Source organism: Panthera pardus, unplaced genomic scaffold, assembly GCF_024362965.1.
Source record: "Panthera pardus isolate Hobbes unplaced genomic scaffold, ASM2436296v1 HiC_scaffold_11, whole genome shotgun sequence".
In the NCBI taxonomy this organism is placed as follows: domain Eukaryota; kingdom Metazoa; phylum Chordata; class Mammalia; order Carnivora; family Felidae; genus Panthera; species Panthera pardus.
The window spans coordinates 12,811,938-12,829,034 of record NW_026526666.1 but is presented as its reverse complement, the minus strand read 5'-3'; positions in this window follow the sequence as shown (position 1 = coordinate 12,829,034).

Genomic DNA, 17,097 nt, shown 5'->3' with positions numbered 1-17,097 from the left:
GCGGCTCACAGGGTGGGGGGCAGGATGAACTGAGGTGTAGTGGACAGCCAGCCAGCTTAACCTAGCTGCTTGATCACTGTTAGCTCTCTTTCCAGCCCTCTAGAGGCCACCATTTCTTATTCTGGGCCACGAAAGGACAGCTGGGGTGCCTCTTGATCCCTCCCTGGGGCCGGCCAGACCCCCAAAGACCACTCCTTTATCCTTCAGTCGGGTGTCCTGCTTGGGGGCCGTGCCTTGTCTTCGGCAGAGGGAAATACTGGTGACAGTCAGCAGTGGCCTGCCAGTGACCTGAAGTCGGTTCCTGCCCTCTGCGACTACAGTCACTGAAAGGAGGAGTTTATGACAGGGCACGTCCATGAACCCCAGCCCCCAACACACACACACCGAGGCACTGCGGGTACAGAGGGAGGGTCTCTTCGTCTTTCCCGCCATGATTCATGAATGTAGAAGACAGGAGCGCCCTTCTCTGGTGTCACTTCCAGAGGAGTGGCGCTCCTTCCTTGCATGACCGTCACCTCTGCTGAGGCTTGGTCCCCCACCAGCCCTCGGGCCCACTGTGGTGGCACAGCCCCCTTGAGCCCGCAGGAAGCGGGCCAGGGAAACAGGGAATGTGGGCCCAGGCGCCTGCTGACAGCTGTCGTGGGTTGTTGGATTGACTCCTTGGCACCATCTAAGGGGAAAGATGCCATCATCTCTATTTTATAGATGAAGATACTCAGAGAGGACAAGTCGCTGTCCAGGGCAATTTAGCTCGTAAGTGGTGAGGCTGGAACTCAAGATGTCTGACTCCACAAATCACTGTTCATTCTCCTGCCCACTTCGACCGTTAGCCTGGTGCCAGGCCTCTGGGCTCACTTCCTGGTCTCAGGGGCAGGGATCCCATCCAGCAGAACTTCTAGACCCTTAGGACATATCCATATATTCTGCGGAGGTTGCCCAACCTGCCAGGATGTCTGTTTTGGAAGCTTGTTGGTGGAGTCAAGACAGCAGTACAAGATTCAGGACCTGAAGTTTCCCCTCTGTGCCTTTGCCTGGAGCAGCTCGACTCATGGCTGTCACATCTGCAGGGCACAGGGCTAAGCCTCCCTCACCCCAGAGCTTTAGTCTTAGCATGCGGAGCTGTGTGACCCAAAGTCACTGGCTTGACCTTTCTATGCTGTGGTTTACTCGTAAGATAGGAAGGGTAGCATTTGTCCCCTGGCTCCCCTTGCTTTGTAGGGTTTAAAGAGAGAGTGGAAGGAAGGAAAAAAAGAAGGAAGGAAATTAGCATTCATTTTTAGTGTGTATTAAAAATCTCAATTGTTAGCATCAGAGGAGAGTTGATGTGAATGTGCTTGGAAAAGCAGAAAGCCTGGTCCGTGTGGAAGAGGACACTGGTCCCGTCACCATTGCTGCTGCTGTCATGATTGTGCCCTGCCCGTGTGCATCATGTCTGACGTCCGAGGACTTCCCCTAGAAAGTAGAAGGAGCATCGTTCCAGTGCCCTACTTACCTAAGCGCTGCCTCCTGCAGGAAGCCTTCTGCGATTAACTCCCCGCTGCCTCCAAGGAACTCCTGTGAGGAGGCCTGGGCCTTGGCTCCTGTACTGCGAAGTTTGGCCACATAAAAGAGTATATTAAGGAATGGGTGAAGGGGGTGGACCTTCCTTCCCCTTTTGGGGCCACTCCTCTGGGTCAGGCATCATGCTGGTGGTCTCACCCTCTCGTCCGTGCCGTTAGCACCCAAAGGCAGAATGGCGTCACGCTTGAAGTACAACCGCTCGTGCCAGCAGGTGTAGGACCCAATCCCCGGCCTGCCATGTTTTAGCCCTGTGACTCAGCTCCTCACCTGTAAACTTTCATTGTGTGGTAGGGATGTAAAACAGAACAGTGCCTATCCCGTAGCACACACTAAGTGATACTTTTGGCAGACCACCCTCAGCATTGCAATCACCTTTTTCCTCTCTGTTTGGAATAGAAATGGGCGAGGTTGATGGGGGGCCGTGACACGGATGCCTTGGGTGTTCCAAACCACATCCCCTGGACCATCTGTGATTTCAGCTGCCTGTGGAGCTCTTTCTTTCTTTCTTTCTGTGCTTTTTTTTTTTTAATGTTTATTCATTTTTGAGAGAGAGAGAGAGAGAGAGAGAGAGAGATGGAGTGTGAGCAGGAGAGGGACAGAGAGAGGGAGACAGAATCCGAAGCAGGCTCCAGGCTCTCAGCTGTCAGCACAGAGCCTGACGTGGGGCTCGAACCCACGAACCGCGAGATCATGACCTGAGCTGAAGTCGGATGCTTACCCGACGAGCCCCCCAGGCGCCCCTGGAGCTGCCTATTTCTGAGCACGCTGGCGGTGTCCCCATCAGTCACTGTGTCTCTTGGCTTTTCTGGCTCCAGACTCTTTCTGAGGCCGTGGTGGCCTGCCCAGGTGGCCTGGGGTGGCCCGGATATTGGTGGGTGGGGGTGGGGGTGCAGCTCTGAATGTCCCAGCCTCCCATGTGTTCAGAGCCCCGATGGCTCACAGAGGTAATCAGCTCCATCACGTGAGCCAGCTGGCCTGGGTTAGGTCAAGGTCCTGACCACCCACCTCCTTGGGCCTGTGCTCCAGGCAGCCCTGCCCACAGCTGGCTCCCTGTGCGTTCTGTCATCAGCCCAGGCCTGTCTCCGAAGCCTCACTTCCCAGGACCGCGTCTCCCTCGCACTCCCCTGATTTGGAGAAAGCCCACCTTTTACTCCGTCGCCCAAACCAGAGCCTTATCGGCTCTCTTTGCTTCCCCCACCCCAATATCCCCTGCACGCAGTCCCTCACTTGGCCTTGGTAGCTCTTCACTTCTCTCCGATTCCCTCTCCATCTCCTGCTACCCTGGTCTCAGCCACCAGCAGGGGGGTCTGAGCCACTATGGTTCAGGCTAGCTCTCCCTGGTCCCTTCTCCCCACAGTCGCCACAGTGATCTTCTGAAAGAGCAAATCCCGTCATGTCACTTACCTCTTAACCCGTTTTTGGCTCCCTATTGCTGTGACCCAGACAACGTGTTCTTTTTTTTTTTTAATTTTTTAAATGTTTTTATTTATTTTTGAAGGAGAGAGAGAGAGAGAGAGAGAGAGAGAGAGAGAGAGAGAGACAGAGCATGAGCAGGGGAGGGGCAGAGAGAGAGGGAGACACAGAATCCGAAGCAGGCTCCAGGCTCTGAGATGTTCGCACAGAGCCCGATGTGGGGCTCAAACCCACAAACTGTGAGATCATGACCTGAGCCAAAGCCGGACGCTCAACCGACTGAGCCCCCCAGGCGCCCCCCAGACTACGTGTTCTGAAAGACAAGCAGAGCCCTTCGTGATCTGGTGTTCCCCCACCCTTCCTCTGTGCCCATCTTAAAAGTCTATGCTGGCATTAGGCCAAACGGTCTTGATAGCTCTACCTGGCTTAATACAGACACATTAAATGAAGTCCTACAGTCAGACAGACTTGGTGTCGAGTCTTGGCTCTGCTGCTTGCCGCTCACGTGACCTCAGCTGGGGTATTTTCCCTCTCTGAGTTCCAATCTGTAAAATGGGACTAACGCCTAATGCTTATTCTGAGGACCTAAGGAGATAATGTGCACAGGGTGTTTATCTCGGTCGCTCCCCTGCAGGATGGGCTCAAAAATATGAACTTCCAGATGGTTCCAGGTCTTCCTGCTTTGGCTTGCAGCCTCTCACCCAGAACACCCTGCCCCCCCGCCCCTCATTCCCCCGGTGACTCCTAACATTCAACTCATGTCACATCCTCCACGAAGCCTTTCTGGACCCTCTCCCTGGTCTCCGCTCATCCATGCAATGCCTGTACGCTGCCCAGGAAACAGGCCCATCACACTGAGTTCTGGGAGTCTGTCTCTGTCCCCATGCTCTCTTCCCCTGGGCAGGGGGCATCCTGAGGGCAGGTGCTGGTGTCTCCCACCTGCAACTGCATGTCTGGTCCAGGCCAGGCCCAGAGCTGTATTTGTGAGCTGGCAGATGTTGGCAGATGTGTGGAAGGCTCCTGCTTCTCAAGAACCCTCAGTCACCCCAGGACCGGCTAGGACCTGTTCCCGACTCTTGCCTAATCCACAGAGAGGGTCCAAGAAGGACGGCCGGTCACACAGCAGCCACTACCCCGGGGGGAACACACCTGGGCAGCCCCTGTGCCAGAGGATGACAGAGGGGGTAGAATGGTTCCCCTGAGGGGGGTGGCTCCCTGTCTATTTCACAGAGAAGCTAGATAGCTTGCTCAAGGTCACACAGCTAAACCAAGTAAGAGCCAGGGTTTGAACTCAGGCTCCAGGATTCATGTCCTTTGCCCTTCTGCTGTGCTGTCTCACAGCTTGAGTGTCCGGGCATCCTGTGGGCTGGACTAGATCTTGTCCCCCGGTCACTCTGTGCGTTAAGCTCTGCAAGGATTCCTAAGGACCCTTTGGCTCATGCTTCCCCACCTATGGCTGTTACACGCCATCAGGGACCGGGGCTTACTGCACCGGGACACCATGAGTCCCACCACGGTCATTCCAACGTTTTCACTGCCTTGTGTCCACCCCTGAACCTTCCTTCCTGAAGTCTTAACTCAGAGGTCTCCATTCCACCTGTGGCCATAGAGCACGATGCCCCACCCCCACGCCCAGCACACTCCAGCATTTCACACAGTTGCAGAGAGAAGCCAGGAACCCTACAACCTCTCTTCTTTGAGGCCATCATCCCCAGGCCCTCTGTTCTCCTTAACACCTCATGCCATTCTCTGAAAATTTCTCCAACTTCTTTTTAAGCTTATTTATTTTTTGAGAGACAGAGAGAGAGGAGGGGAGGGGCGGGGGGGGGGGAGAGAGAAAGAATCCCAAGCAGACTCCACACTGTTAGTGCAGACAGAGCCAGACACGGGGCTCGAATCCATGAACCGTGAGATCATGATCTGAGCCAAAACCAAGAGTCGGATGCTTAACTGACTGAGCCACCCAGGTGCCCCAATTACTCCAACTTTTAAGTGTGTCTCACTCGGAGGTCCCCAGAGAAGAGCCCTTTGGCCCGGGTGTGGCCCAATCAGCCCAGAGGTAGGGGCACCAGCACGGCTCTTATCACATGAACACAGCACACACTGACCCTTCGTGTCCATGTCCTGTGACTGTTTGGTCTGGGCCTGATTGTTACTCTGACCCCTGTGTCCTCCTTTTCACCTCTTTACTGCCTAGTCCAAACGCAAGTGGACTAGAGCAGACAAACGAGCAGGAACCTGATATGGAAAGTCCGCCGGCCTGGCAGTTGCGGCCCCAGCTTTGCCACTGCCTGGGTGACCTTGAGGTGTGTGACCTTGGGTAAACCACGTGTCTTCTTTGTGCCTCAGCCCCTTCATCTGTAAAACGGGAAAGCTGGACAACACGATCTATACGACCTCATCTTGCTCTAGGACTAGTTCTTTGACTTCACCGAGCCAAGGAATGGGAGCCCCGTGCAAACAAATGCATGTATCTCATTAGCTCGTATCATCAGTGCTCCTATTAGAACTACTTTGCTTCGAGGACCCTGAACCTCAGAGAGGCGTGTGACCTGCTCAAGGTCACAAGGCTCACTCTAGGGAGTGGCAGAACTGGGACTCGGGCCCAGGCCCCTCTGACCCCCAAGTCAGCAGCCCCCATCACATATCAGTGCCTGTTTTAAAAAGGGAGGAAGGAATTTTGGAGATGCTAAATCACTGTGAAATGAGTCCTGAAAAAAATTCAAAACAGTGCAAACTTGATGCTCAGCGCATCTTAATGATGTTCTCTGAATCCAAGAAGGGTCATTACAAGGGAAACTCTGGGATTCTTCAGCTCTGAGACCCTACGGAGAGAAGACAGGCTGATACCTCAGCAAGAGAGCTCGCGTAGATGGTGGGGCAGGGGGGTGGGGGGTGGCAGAGGGATAATGATGGAAACTATGGGACATTTGATGAACTATGAGACCCAAGGACATCTTAAAGAACACGGCCTGACTGTCACACACCTCTTAGGTATGGCCTTCCCCAGAATGCTAAGAGTCAGGTGAGTCAGGTGAGTTCAAGACTGGGTAGGGAAGTATCAGGTGGCAGATAATGTGTTTGTGGAATGGAATGAGCTGTGGTCTGGAGAGGCAGCAGGGCCTTGTCTGGGGAGCTCAGATCTGAGGTTCTGGATGACTCAGCCTCTCTGACCCAACTTTGAATTAGGGAAAAGGGAAGACAGAGAATGGAGGTGATGGAGCCATCTTGGCAACTTTCCCTGTATTGCAGAGCCAAGATGTGCCCGGAAAAATGAAGGGAAGCCGACAAAGGCCCAGGGAGATGAGGGAGGGCCAGACAGAGGGACAGAGAGTTGGAACCGGTGTTTTTCCCTGCCCCTGCACACTCCCAGCGGCGACTTGGCTTGCCTGATGGTCCCCAGCTTAAAATTCCGGGATCATTCAACAGTGCCACCCAGTGGCCATGTGGGAGAGGTGCAGAGAGGTGCCCAGGGAAGCTGAAATTAGATGGAAGAGGAAAAGTACCCAGCCGTGCAGAAAAAGAGAAAGCTCTGCGTTTCTTCCAGCCTTGAGGATATGGTTCAGGGCTCCCCACAGGTCTCTGGGTCTAGGAAGAGCTGTTCTGTAGTGGTCCACACCCCCCAAAGGACTGCCTGTCTCCTCTCAGCCGGGGCACTTGGAATCTGCTGGGTTCAGCCCACATTCCTCTAATCTGGAGGCCCCAGGACCTGAAGAGACAGGGATGTCTGCAGCCCTTCCCCCAGCCCCACTTTCTTGGATGAGGAAGGACCAGCTGGCCCTCCTCTTGGGTTGATCTGGTCATGGTCAAGGTCATAGTCGCAGTGAGGTTAGCACAGTGCGATCTCTAGGGCAGCAGGGGAGGGGGCTGCAAATCACTTCCCAGCAGACTGCATTCCACTTCTCTTCTCGTACACCCTCCCCGGGGTCCCTGAGCTTTTAAGAAAGAGACAGAAGTTCTTCCTCTAAGAAACGTGGGACCCCAGAGTTGGGTCGTGAAGAAGGTGGCACAATTCCTGAGAAAAACACAATAGAATCTGGGAATGAGGGTCTCCTTGAAACTCTCCTGCCCAAGAGTATGTGATAAGGACAATACCTAATGGAGGCAGGTCCTATTTTCATTCTCATTCTACAGATACAGAAACCAAAGCTTAGTGAGGGTGAGTAACGCTGGTGGCCGCATGGCCAGTAAGCAGGTGCGAGGGGCAGGAGCTGGACTGTGGTCTGTCCAACTCAGCAGCCCCAGCTCCAGACGGGGCCCTAGCCCAGCCAGGAGGAGGTTCTCAACAAAGTGTATCCTTCCCTGGTGCTGGAGAGGGAAGCAAGTTGTCAGTAACTGACTCTGACTCGAGGCAGAATGAAATGGCTTCAGCTGACGAATAAAGTACAAAAGTGCATGAGACAAGGGAAGCCTTCATAAAAGACGGGGTGTTTGAGAGGTGGCGTTATGTCCAAAGGCCATAAAAGGGCTGTGGAGGGTTGGGGCTTTCTGCGTGGGGTCTCTGCATACCTGCATTCACTCCCTGCAGAAACCCACCATCCCAAGCAGTGACCCCCTCCCTGCACCTTATCCTGCTGTATGTCTCTTTAGAGCACTTATCTCTACCTGTCACTTTGCTATTTACATATTTGTTCGTTCTCTTATTCCCTGTTGCTAGAATACAAATTCCATGGGGAAGGATTTTGAGGATTTTACTCTTTCTTATACCCCCAGTGCCTGGGGTGTTAAGGGTAGTCAACACATATTTGTAAAATAGATGTCTAAATGCATGAGTGGATTCCAGGATACGGGGACAAGAGGGACAGGACACAGAAGCAGTGTCGCCTGCCCCAGGAATACCGAGTCATATGGCAGGACTGGAGCGGGCTGCCTGGAAGGACACAGTGAGACAGGAAAGGTTGTTCAGGAAGATTGGGGAAGGCCTCGAATGCCATGCGGAAGAGTTCGATTTATTTTGTCCTATAGATGAGAGTGAACCTTTGAGGGTTTTGTGGAAGAGAGAGACAGGATCCAACTAGATTTTAGAAAGATAACTTAGGAAGGTAATATGATTTGTAATGAAATTTGTCATGAAAACGTAGCGTGAGGGATGATCTGAGGTGGCTCCTCCCGGTGAGAGGTGACAGGCAGGAAGAGACCAAGAGATGGTCCCGGTAGTAAGAAGAAAAGATCAACGGGGAGCCGCAAAGGGGGAGTCAACAGGACTCAGTGGTCAGTGAGATGGGCAAGGGGGAGAAAGGACCGCGGTGCCTTTGGCCAAGCAAGGGATTCAGGAAGGTGTCAGGTGGGTGTGCGCCTGCATATGTGAGCCTATGTGGGTGTTGGGGGATTGAGCCCACGGGAGGGCAGTTCTGGCAGAGAGGGGGGTTGTGGGGCTGCTACGGCCAGGCTGTCCTTGTCATCTAGGCAGGTGACAATGCTGGCCTGATGCTCAGGAGAGAGGCCAGGGGCTGGGGCTGGGGTATTTGGAGCCACGGGGGAGAACGAGATCCTCCAAGATGAGAGTTAGATGGAATGACAAGAGAACAACCCACTTTATGGGGAAAGGAAGACAGTGGAGCAGAAGGAGCCAGTGGAGTCATGGTCAGAGGGGCCGGAGGGCCTGAGAGCAGTGTCCCAGACAGCCGCATCTGGGCCAGGGCCTCGCTGACACATTCACGTCCCCCACTGATGGGACTTCCATGGCATCTGAGCCCCATGGCCCCCTCCCTCGTTCCCACACAGAAGCACAGGGCATGGCAGGGTCTGATATCCCAGGGTCCCTACTTAGGGTCAATGTTCGCGCTACATTGGGGCCAACAATTCTTCAGAAGGAAGAAATACTTTATTAGTGGTATCTGTGGAGCTAAACGTAAGATAGTTTTTTTTTTTTTTTTAACGTTTATTTATTTTTGAGACAGACAGAGCATGAACAGGGGAGGGTCAGAAAGAGAGGGAGACACAGAATCCGAAACAGGCTCCAGGCTCTGCTGTCAGCACAGAGCCCGATGCGGGGCTCGAACTCACGGACCGCGAGATCGTCACCTGAGCTGAAGTCAGACGCTCAACCGACTGAGCCACCCAGGCACCCCAAGACAGTTTTTTAAAAACACTGGCAAAGCTCATTAGAGTTTTCTCCAAAGTAGCCTTGTCCTTCCCATTCATTTGTTGGGAAGGGTAGACTGCGGTCTAGAGATAGGACCCAGTGCCCAGATGTGGGCTCTGGGGAAGGGGAGCCAGAGGAGTTTGGAGCAGGCTTTGTGACCTGGAAATACCTGGGGGGCAGGGTCGGGCACTGTGCCTTCTAGGAGACGTGGTGGCCGCCTCCTTCATGTGGCTCACTGATTGCAGGGGAGACAGACTTGCAGATGTCGGGTGATGGGAGCCATGGGACCCACGGGAGACCACTCTGCCAGGTGGCTGTAGGGGTGGGGACTTGGGACAGAGAGGATTTGGGACTTGGCCCTGGAACCCAGGGTCCCACCTGCTCCCTGCTGGGGTGCACAGATCCACACTCCCGTAGTAGGATGAGCCCAGCCACCCCAAGAGAGACCTGTCAGCTAATTATTTTTTGGCGGATCCGAGGAGCCCAGAATCCCAAGCTTTTCTCTGACTTTGCCATTTAGTTGAGGCGTGGCCCCGGAAGATCGGCAATGCCTGTTGTTCTTTCTGTTTGGAATAACTGCTCTGGGTGGACTTTCCTTCTGGGAGGAGGCGAGGGGGATGTGTGACCCTCCGGTGAGAAAGAGACCCAGGAGGGTGATGGAAGAAACATAAGGAGAGGACAAGAAGGATAGAGAGCCTTGCTCAGGTAACCTGACATCGTTACTTAGACGTCCAACAGGCAGCTCAAACTTAGTATGTCCAAACGGACTTCTCCTTTCTGCTCCCCTCACCCCCAAACCTGGTCCTGAACCACGTCAGCGCTCACCCAATTGTTCAGGCCCAAACCCTGGGAGACAGCCTTCTACGAAGCCATCAGCGAATCCTATTGTCTTACCTTCAAAATGTATTCTGAATCTGGTTCAGATTCCTCCAAAGAGCAAGGCAGGTACTGGATACTCGCATCTCTCACCTGGGCTCCCAACAGGTCTCTCTGCTCTTCCCCATGGTCCCAGAGAAGCCAGAGTGATTTTTTTTTTTTTAATGTGAATCAGGTTGTATCATGCCCTTGTTCAAACTCCAATAGCTGTTTACCGGCCTTAGAACTAAACCTCCAGCTCTTCTGTGGCCTGGAAGGCTCCGCACCATCTGTGCCCCCGATACCTTTCTGACCTCATTTCCAACCACCCCCACCCCCGCCCGTGCTCACTCAGCTGGGCCAGCTGCCTCCTTGCCTGTCCCCAAACCCAGCAAGCCCATCCCTGCTGCAGGGCCTGTGCGTTGACTGTCGCCACCCCCTGGAAGACTGACCCGGAGCATTCTCAATATTCGCTTCCTTTCGGGGTCTCTGCTTACACATGGTCTCCTAGGAGGTGCCTGGCACGTAGGAAGAACTTAATAACCAGCATGGAATAATAGCCTGGCCAAAGCTCTCTTGTCTTGGCCATGAAATCCGCCCCCACCCTCGGCGGTTCCACTGGACCTACGCTGAGAAGATGCGATCAGCCCCGCGGAAAGCACCAGATGCATGCACTGTCCATGGCCGCCAGAGGGCGCCACAGGCAGCTTCAAGGGCACACTGCGGCACACGCTGCCACTGCAGCAGCCTGGGGACGTTGGAGCCACCCTGCCCCAGTTCCCCAGGCCCCTAACCCTCCCCCAGCACGGGAGAGATGGGAAGTAGGCATTCCGAACCAGAACCTGGCTCCCCGCATACCTGCTAACTGAGGCCTTCTTAGAAACAGGCAGGTGAGACCTTGCCGATTAAAAATGGGTTTTCCCTCCACTTATTTGTCAAACGCCAAGCCCCACCGTCTCCTGTTACCGGAGGTCATGTTGCTGACAGCAGTGCCCCCCCCCCTCCCGCCCAGTCTCCCTTCTGCAAACACAGAACCCAGAAACTGGAGCTTTAGTGTGGTTAAGGAACACAAACCCCTCTGCCCAACCAACCCGTTTAAGCAGCCAGGCCTCTGGGGACAGCATTCGCAGCTTTTCCAGGCTGACTCGGGCCTAATCTTCTCCCAGGAGGTCACCGGTCCCTGTGGACATCTCCCACTGCAAGTGCTGCTCTGAACTGTAGTTGTGGGAGCTTCCTGAGAAAGAGAGAGAGAGAGAGAGAGAGAAAGAGGGAGGGGGGGTAGACAGAAAAAGAGAGAGACCGGAAGAGGGAGAGAGGGATTAAGCACTCACTTGGTGAGGACCCAGAGCCGGTAGGCTACCAGACTTCTCAGCCCCCAGACCAAATTTGACATCTGTAGCATCCAGACCCACGCCTTGTCCTCACGCATCACGGTCTCTCCTCCAGACCCTCCCGTCCCCTCCGGGCCAATCCCGTGCGGGCAGGTGAGCCCTCAGTGCAACGGTGTCTTGGAGGTTACCTCACCACCTCACCACTTCTTGGGCACCTCCAGCATGCTGGGAAACCACCGCTTACTACCCCCATCCCCATTTCCAGGTCCTCAGGTGTGGTTGGGCCCACGGGGACCGATGGAATGTCTTCTGGATGGTAAGCAATCTCTCTCTCCCAGGCACGGCCGCTCATGGGGCTTTCCCGTCTGTCCCGAGGCTCCTTCTCAGGGGCTGGATGTGATGCCATTGACAATGGGGCTTTCGCTCGGCAGAGGGCCAGCGAGTGGGAGTGGGAAGGCAGGACAGGGAGGGAGGGAGGCGGTGAGCTGCTGGTCTAACCAAACGACGTCCCGAGGACAGGATGTGGGTGGAAGCTGAGTACAGGATCAGGGCTGAGCTGCACCTGAGGTGGGAATGGTCAGCCTGTCTTCCACGCAGCTCCGCTTTGTGGTCATTCCCACCGAAAATTCCTTTTAAAATATCCTCCCCACTCCCCACCCCCCCAGGAGCCCCGTGTGTGGGATCATTTTGCCTGAGAAACAAACTGCCTGTATTATGTAACGATGAGTGTGAGTATCCACTGTTAGCAACATGAACGTTTGTAACAGCCAGCATAGCTCCTGGCCCGCATGGGAGGCTGCCGACTGCCTCGCTCAAGGGTGAGGATTCAGCCCAAAGTAAAGCCACGTGACATTCTGCTTTGCTTGGGCAGCCCTGTTACAGGGAAAGGTGTGACTTTTCCTCAGGCTTTTTGCAGTTCTAACTAGAGTGCCACAGTCTTGCCCCTGGGACGCCAAGTCTCTGGAGAGTCCTGAATGTGGACATTGGCTTCGGTTTTGTCCTTCACATGAACGGACTGCACCGTTCAGAGTCCCACTCCTTAGAATGCTGTTCTTTCCTGGATGAAGAAGGCTGCATTAGCTAGTTTTTTTTTTATAAGTTTCCATGAAAAAAAAATGGGCTACTAGGCTAATTTTGACTATAGCCCTTCCAGGTAGCAAAATGCTTTAGCCCGATAAAATACAAGTGTCTCTGGAACATAAAATTATAACTTCGTTTAAAAAAAAAACAAAACTGGTGAGATTTCCAGCTCTGGCAGAGTGAGGACTCTGGCAAATCCTCTCATCCAAAAATAATGCTCAACTGGACAGAATTGTCAAAATCATTTCAGGGCTCTGAAAATCGATCAAATACGAACTAACACACTGAGAAATGTTTACTCATTAAAAAATTGTTGGAGCGCCTGGGTGGCTCAGTCGGTTAAGCGGCCGACTTCGGCTCAGGTCATGATCTCGCGGTCCGTGAGTTCGAGCCCCGTGTCCAGCTCAGAGCCTGGAGCCTGTTTCAGATTCTGTGTCTCCTTCTCTCTGACCCTCCCCCATTCATGCTTTGTCTCTCTCTGTCTCAAAAATAAATAAACATTAAAAAAAATTAAAAAAAAATAAAAATAAAAAATTGTCGAACTTCTGGCCTGCACAATGGGAATCTGTGGAGTTAGTGCACAGAGCTTCCCTCTTACCCCCCAAGCTTGGGAGAGGGAGAGCTACCAGAGGGTGTCTGGCTATGAAAACCAACAGCTTCACTGCTGGAGAAGGCTCTCTTGATTTGGAGAGGAGGACAAAAGGCCCACGTTCAGGAGAGTTTTCAGTAAAAGTAGCAAACACGGAATGAAACAAATGGGAAAGCCCACAGCCCTGCTTGCTTGATGCTTCATGTCGCTTGGGGTGGGCAGCAGACCAGTAGCGTATTCAGAAATGTAACAGAAACATCTGGAAATAAGATAGTCATAGAGGGACTAGATAAGTTCTCCACACATTTCTGGTTGACTGGGAGGCTGAGCTCATGCAGAGGCAAGTTCCGGGTGGAAAATACAAGCTGACTTTAAAACTTGCCCGAACTTGGAATGCACTCCCTGCCTACACTCAGATCCATGGGTAGAGGGTGGATGCTTTACTGGCTCAAGGTGCTTGGGTACAATCTCTGGCCAATCATTGGCTGATCATTAAGCTATCAGACCAGAGGCAACCCCTCTAAAGACAGGCTGAAAAAGAAAAAGGGAATAAGGGGGTAAGAATAAGCAGGCACATCAGTGAGGCACGTTGCAGAGAGACAAATAACCACAGATTAAACCCAGGCAAGAGGGGCGCCTGGGTGGCTCAGTTGGTTAAGCGGCCGACTTGGGCTCAGGTCATGATCTCGCAATCCGTGAGTTCGAGCCCCGCGTCGGGCTCTGTGCTGACAGCTCAGAGCCTGGAGCCCGTTTCAGATTCTGTGTCTCCCTCTCTCTGACCCTCCCCTGTTCATGCTCTGTCTCTCTCTGTCTCAAAAATAAATAAACGTTAAAAAAAAAAATTAAAAAAAAAAAACCCAGGCAAGTTACTCAAAAGACAAAACCCAACCAAACAAGAGCAGCAAAAAATTTCAGAGGGGAAAAAAAAATCAGAACCTAGAGTTGCTACAAAATATTATCTAAAAATTTCCAATTTTCAACAAATTATAAGACATTCAAAGAAATAGGAAAATGTACTCCATACTCAGAAAAACAGCAGTTAAAAATGGTCCTCAGTGGGCCCAGATTTTGGATTTAGCAGAAAAAGATTTCAAAGTAGTTATTATAAATGTTTAAAGAAATAAGCATGTTTAAGGAATTAAAGAAAAGTATTAGGAAAATGGCTCAACAAGTAGGGAATCTAAAAGAATGAATAGAAACTCTAAAAAGAGGACCACATGTCAATTCTAGAATTGAGAAGTATAATAGCTGAAATGGAAAATTCACTAAATGGGCTTAACAGCATGTTTGAGATGTCAGAAAAAAAGAAAAAAATTGGTTAACTTGAATGCAAATCAATAGAAACCATAAGCTATGAAGATCAAAGAGAAAAAAAATGGAAGAAAAATGAACAGGCTCTGATATCTTTCGTATTATGCCAAATGTGCCCCACAAATGTGTCATGAGACTCTCAGAAGAAAAGGAGAGAAAAGAGCAGAAAAAAATATTTGAACAAAAAGTGGCTGAAAACCTCTCAAATTTGATTAAAAACCCATGAATCTGTGGATCTGACAAGCCCAACGAACCCAAAATAAGATGAACACAGAGAGATCTGCACCTAGACACGCCATAGTCAAACTGTTGAAAGCTAAAATGAAGAGAAAATCTTGAGAGCAGCAAGAGAAAAATACCTCATCACACACAGGGGAAGAAGCATGTGGTTAAGAGCTGACTCCTCCTGAGAAAAAAAATGGAGGCCCCAAGGCAGTAAAATGATGTAAAGTGAAAAAAAAAAAAAAAAAAGCAAGGGGAAAACAGCATATTTAGTATGCTACCTTTTGAATACCGAAGTCAAGGGAATACAAATACACGTGTGTGTGTTCATATCTGCACAAAGAAATACTGGAAGGATACAGAAGAAATTAAACTCAGTGGTTACCTCTAGGGCTTATAAAATGGGGTGGTCAGGGCAGAATGAGAAGAGACATATCAATGTGTATCTTTATTATTTTGATTTTTGATCTATACAAAACATTGCCCTTCAAAACAACAACAAGAACAACAACAACAACAAAACTCTATTTTCAAAGGTTGCTATTAGTGGATATTAAAGATCCTAAGCCTGAACTTAAGAGACTCAGTTTTCCGGCTTTATCTCCCCCTCAGCCCTGCCCAGGGCTCAGGCTCCAGCCAAACCAGGTTCTCTAGAACCTGAATCTTGTTCTTTCACCTCCATGCATGGAATGCCATTTCCTTTCAATCAATAATGTCTAGGGCCCTCTCCCACTTCCCTGGGAGGCTTTAATAAGAAGAAGAATGTAACAGGATAAGGATGATGATGATCATCATCATGGTGACGATGATGATGATGGTGACGATGATGGTGATGATGAGGATGATGGTAAGTGAGGGTGATGATGATGGTGACGATGATGGTGACAATCATGGTGATGATGATGGTGACAATCATGGTGATGATGATGGTGATGATGATGGTGATAATGATGGTGAGGATGATGGTGAGGATGATGGTGATGATGATGATGATGGTGATGATAATGATGGTGGTGATAATGATGATGGTGTGATGGTGAGGATGGTGATGATGATGGTGACGATGATGGTGACAATGATGGTGATGATGAGGATGATAGGGTGATGATGGTGACAATGATGGTGACAATGATGGTGACGATGATGGTGACGATGATGGTGAGGATGATGGTGATGATGATGATGGTGATGATGATGACGGTGATGATGATGATGATGGTGATGATGATGGTGGTGATAATGATGATGGTGATGATGGTGAGGATGATGATGATGATGATAATGGTGATGATGATGATGGTGATAATGACGATGGTGGTGATAATGATGATGGTGATGATGGTGAGGATGGTGATGATGATGGTGACGATGATGGTGATGATGTTGAGGATGATAGGGTGATGATGATGGTGACGATGATGGTGATGATGTTGGTGATGATGATGATGATGATGATGGTGACGGTGATGAGGATAGTGATGATGATGGTGATGATGATGGTGTTGACCACTGTTTACCAGGAGCCTTCTGTGTTGGCACTGCAGTAGGTGGTTGGTTGTATGTCTTTTAATCTTCCCACCAACTGTGTGAAGGAGGAATTGCTATGTCACACACAGGAAACCCTTCCCAGAGATGGCTCAGCTCAGTGACCCAACCTTGATGTCTGGGGTCACATAGGTCCAGGCTTAGACTCCCAACTAAGCTCCTTCCCAGTTCTGTGATTTTGGAAAGCTACCTTATCTACAGAAGCCTTAATGTATTCATTAGTAAAATGGGAATAATAAAAATTCCTACTTCAAGAAGTTACTAAGGATTAAATGAGACACTGGGAAGGAGACACTCCACACATAGCTTGGCACATAGTAAGTGTTTAGTTAATGTCCAGGCACAAAGTCTTTGTAGTTCCAGATTCTATCCACTCCCCCATGTACAGTCTCTGTCCCTTGAAATGTGAAGTCCCAGCCCCCTGAGCTTCTTGGTGTTACCAGCAGCACTATGCCAGCTAATGCCATGTTATCTCTATCCACCTCCATGTGTCCTTAGTTAGACGGCAAGGGCTCAGGACCAGGACTAGCTTTGCCTTTCTTTGTATGGATACCCCATGATTGAACCTGGCACTTAATAGATTCTCAATAAAAATTTAATGATTAATTAAGTCTGAAGGAAGACAGTGGGGAAGGGGAAGAAAGGTAGAAGAAGAAAACTAAAATAAAATTAGGGACATCTTAAAGACTAGTTTAAGGGGTGCCTGGCCAGCTCCATTGGTTGAGTGTCAGACTCTTGGTTTTGGCTCAGGTCATGATCTCATGGTTTCATGGGTTTGAGCTCTGCGTCGGACTCGGCACTGCTTGGGATTCTCTCTCTCTCTCCTTCTCCCTCTTCCCCTTCCGCTCTCATGCTGTCTCTCTCTCTCAAAATAAATAAACTTAAGAAAAAAGGGATGAGTTCAATTAAAGGAAACGTTAGTGCCAGACTTGATTTCAGGAGGAAGTGAGAGAGGCAGGAACCTCTATGGGGTGGACAGGAAGTGAAATATCAAGGATAAGAATGGGAAACGAGGTATTGAAAGTAGTGCCGTGCATTGAGGAAACATTTATATTAGAGAGGCTGCTATTGGGCAATGATGAGTTCCCCTTTTCTTGAATTCAATA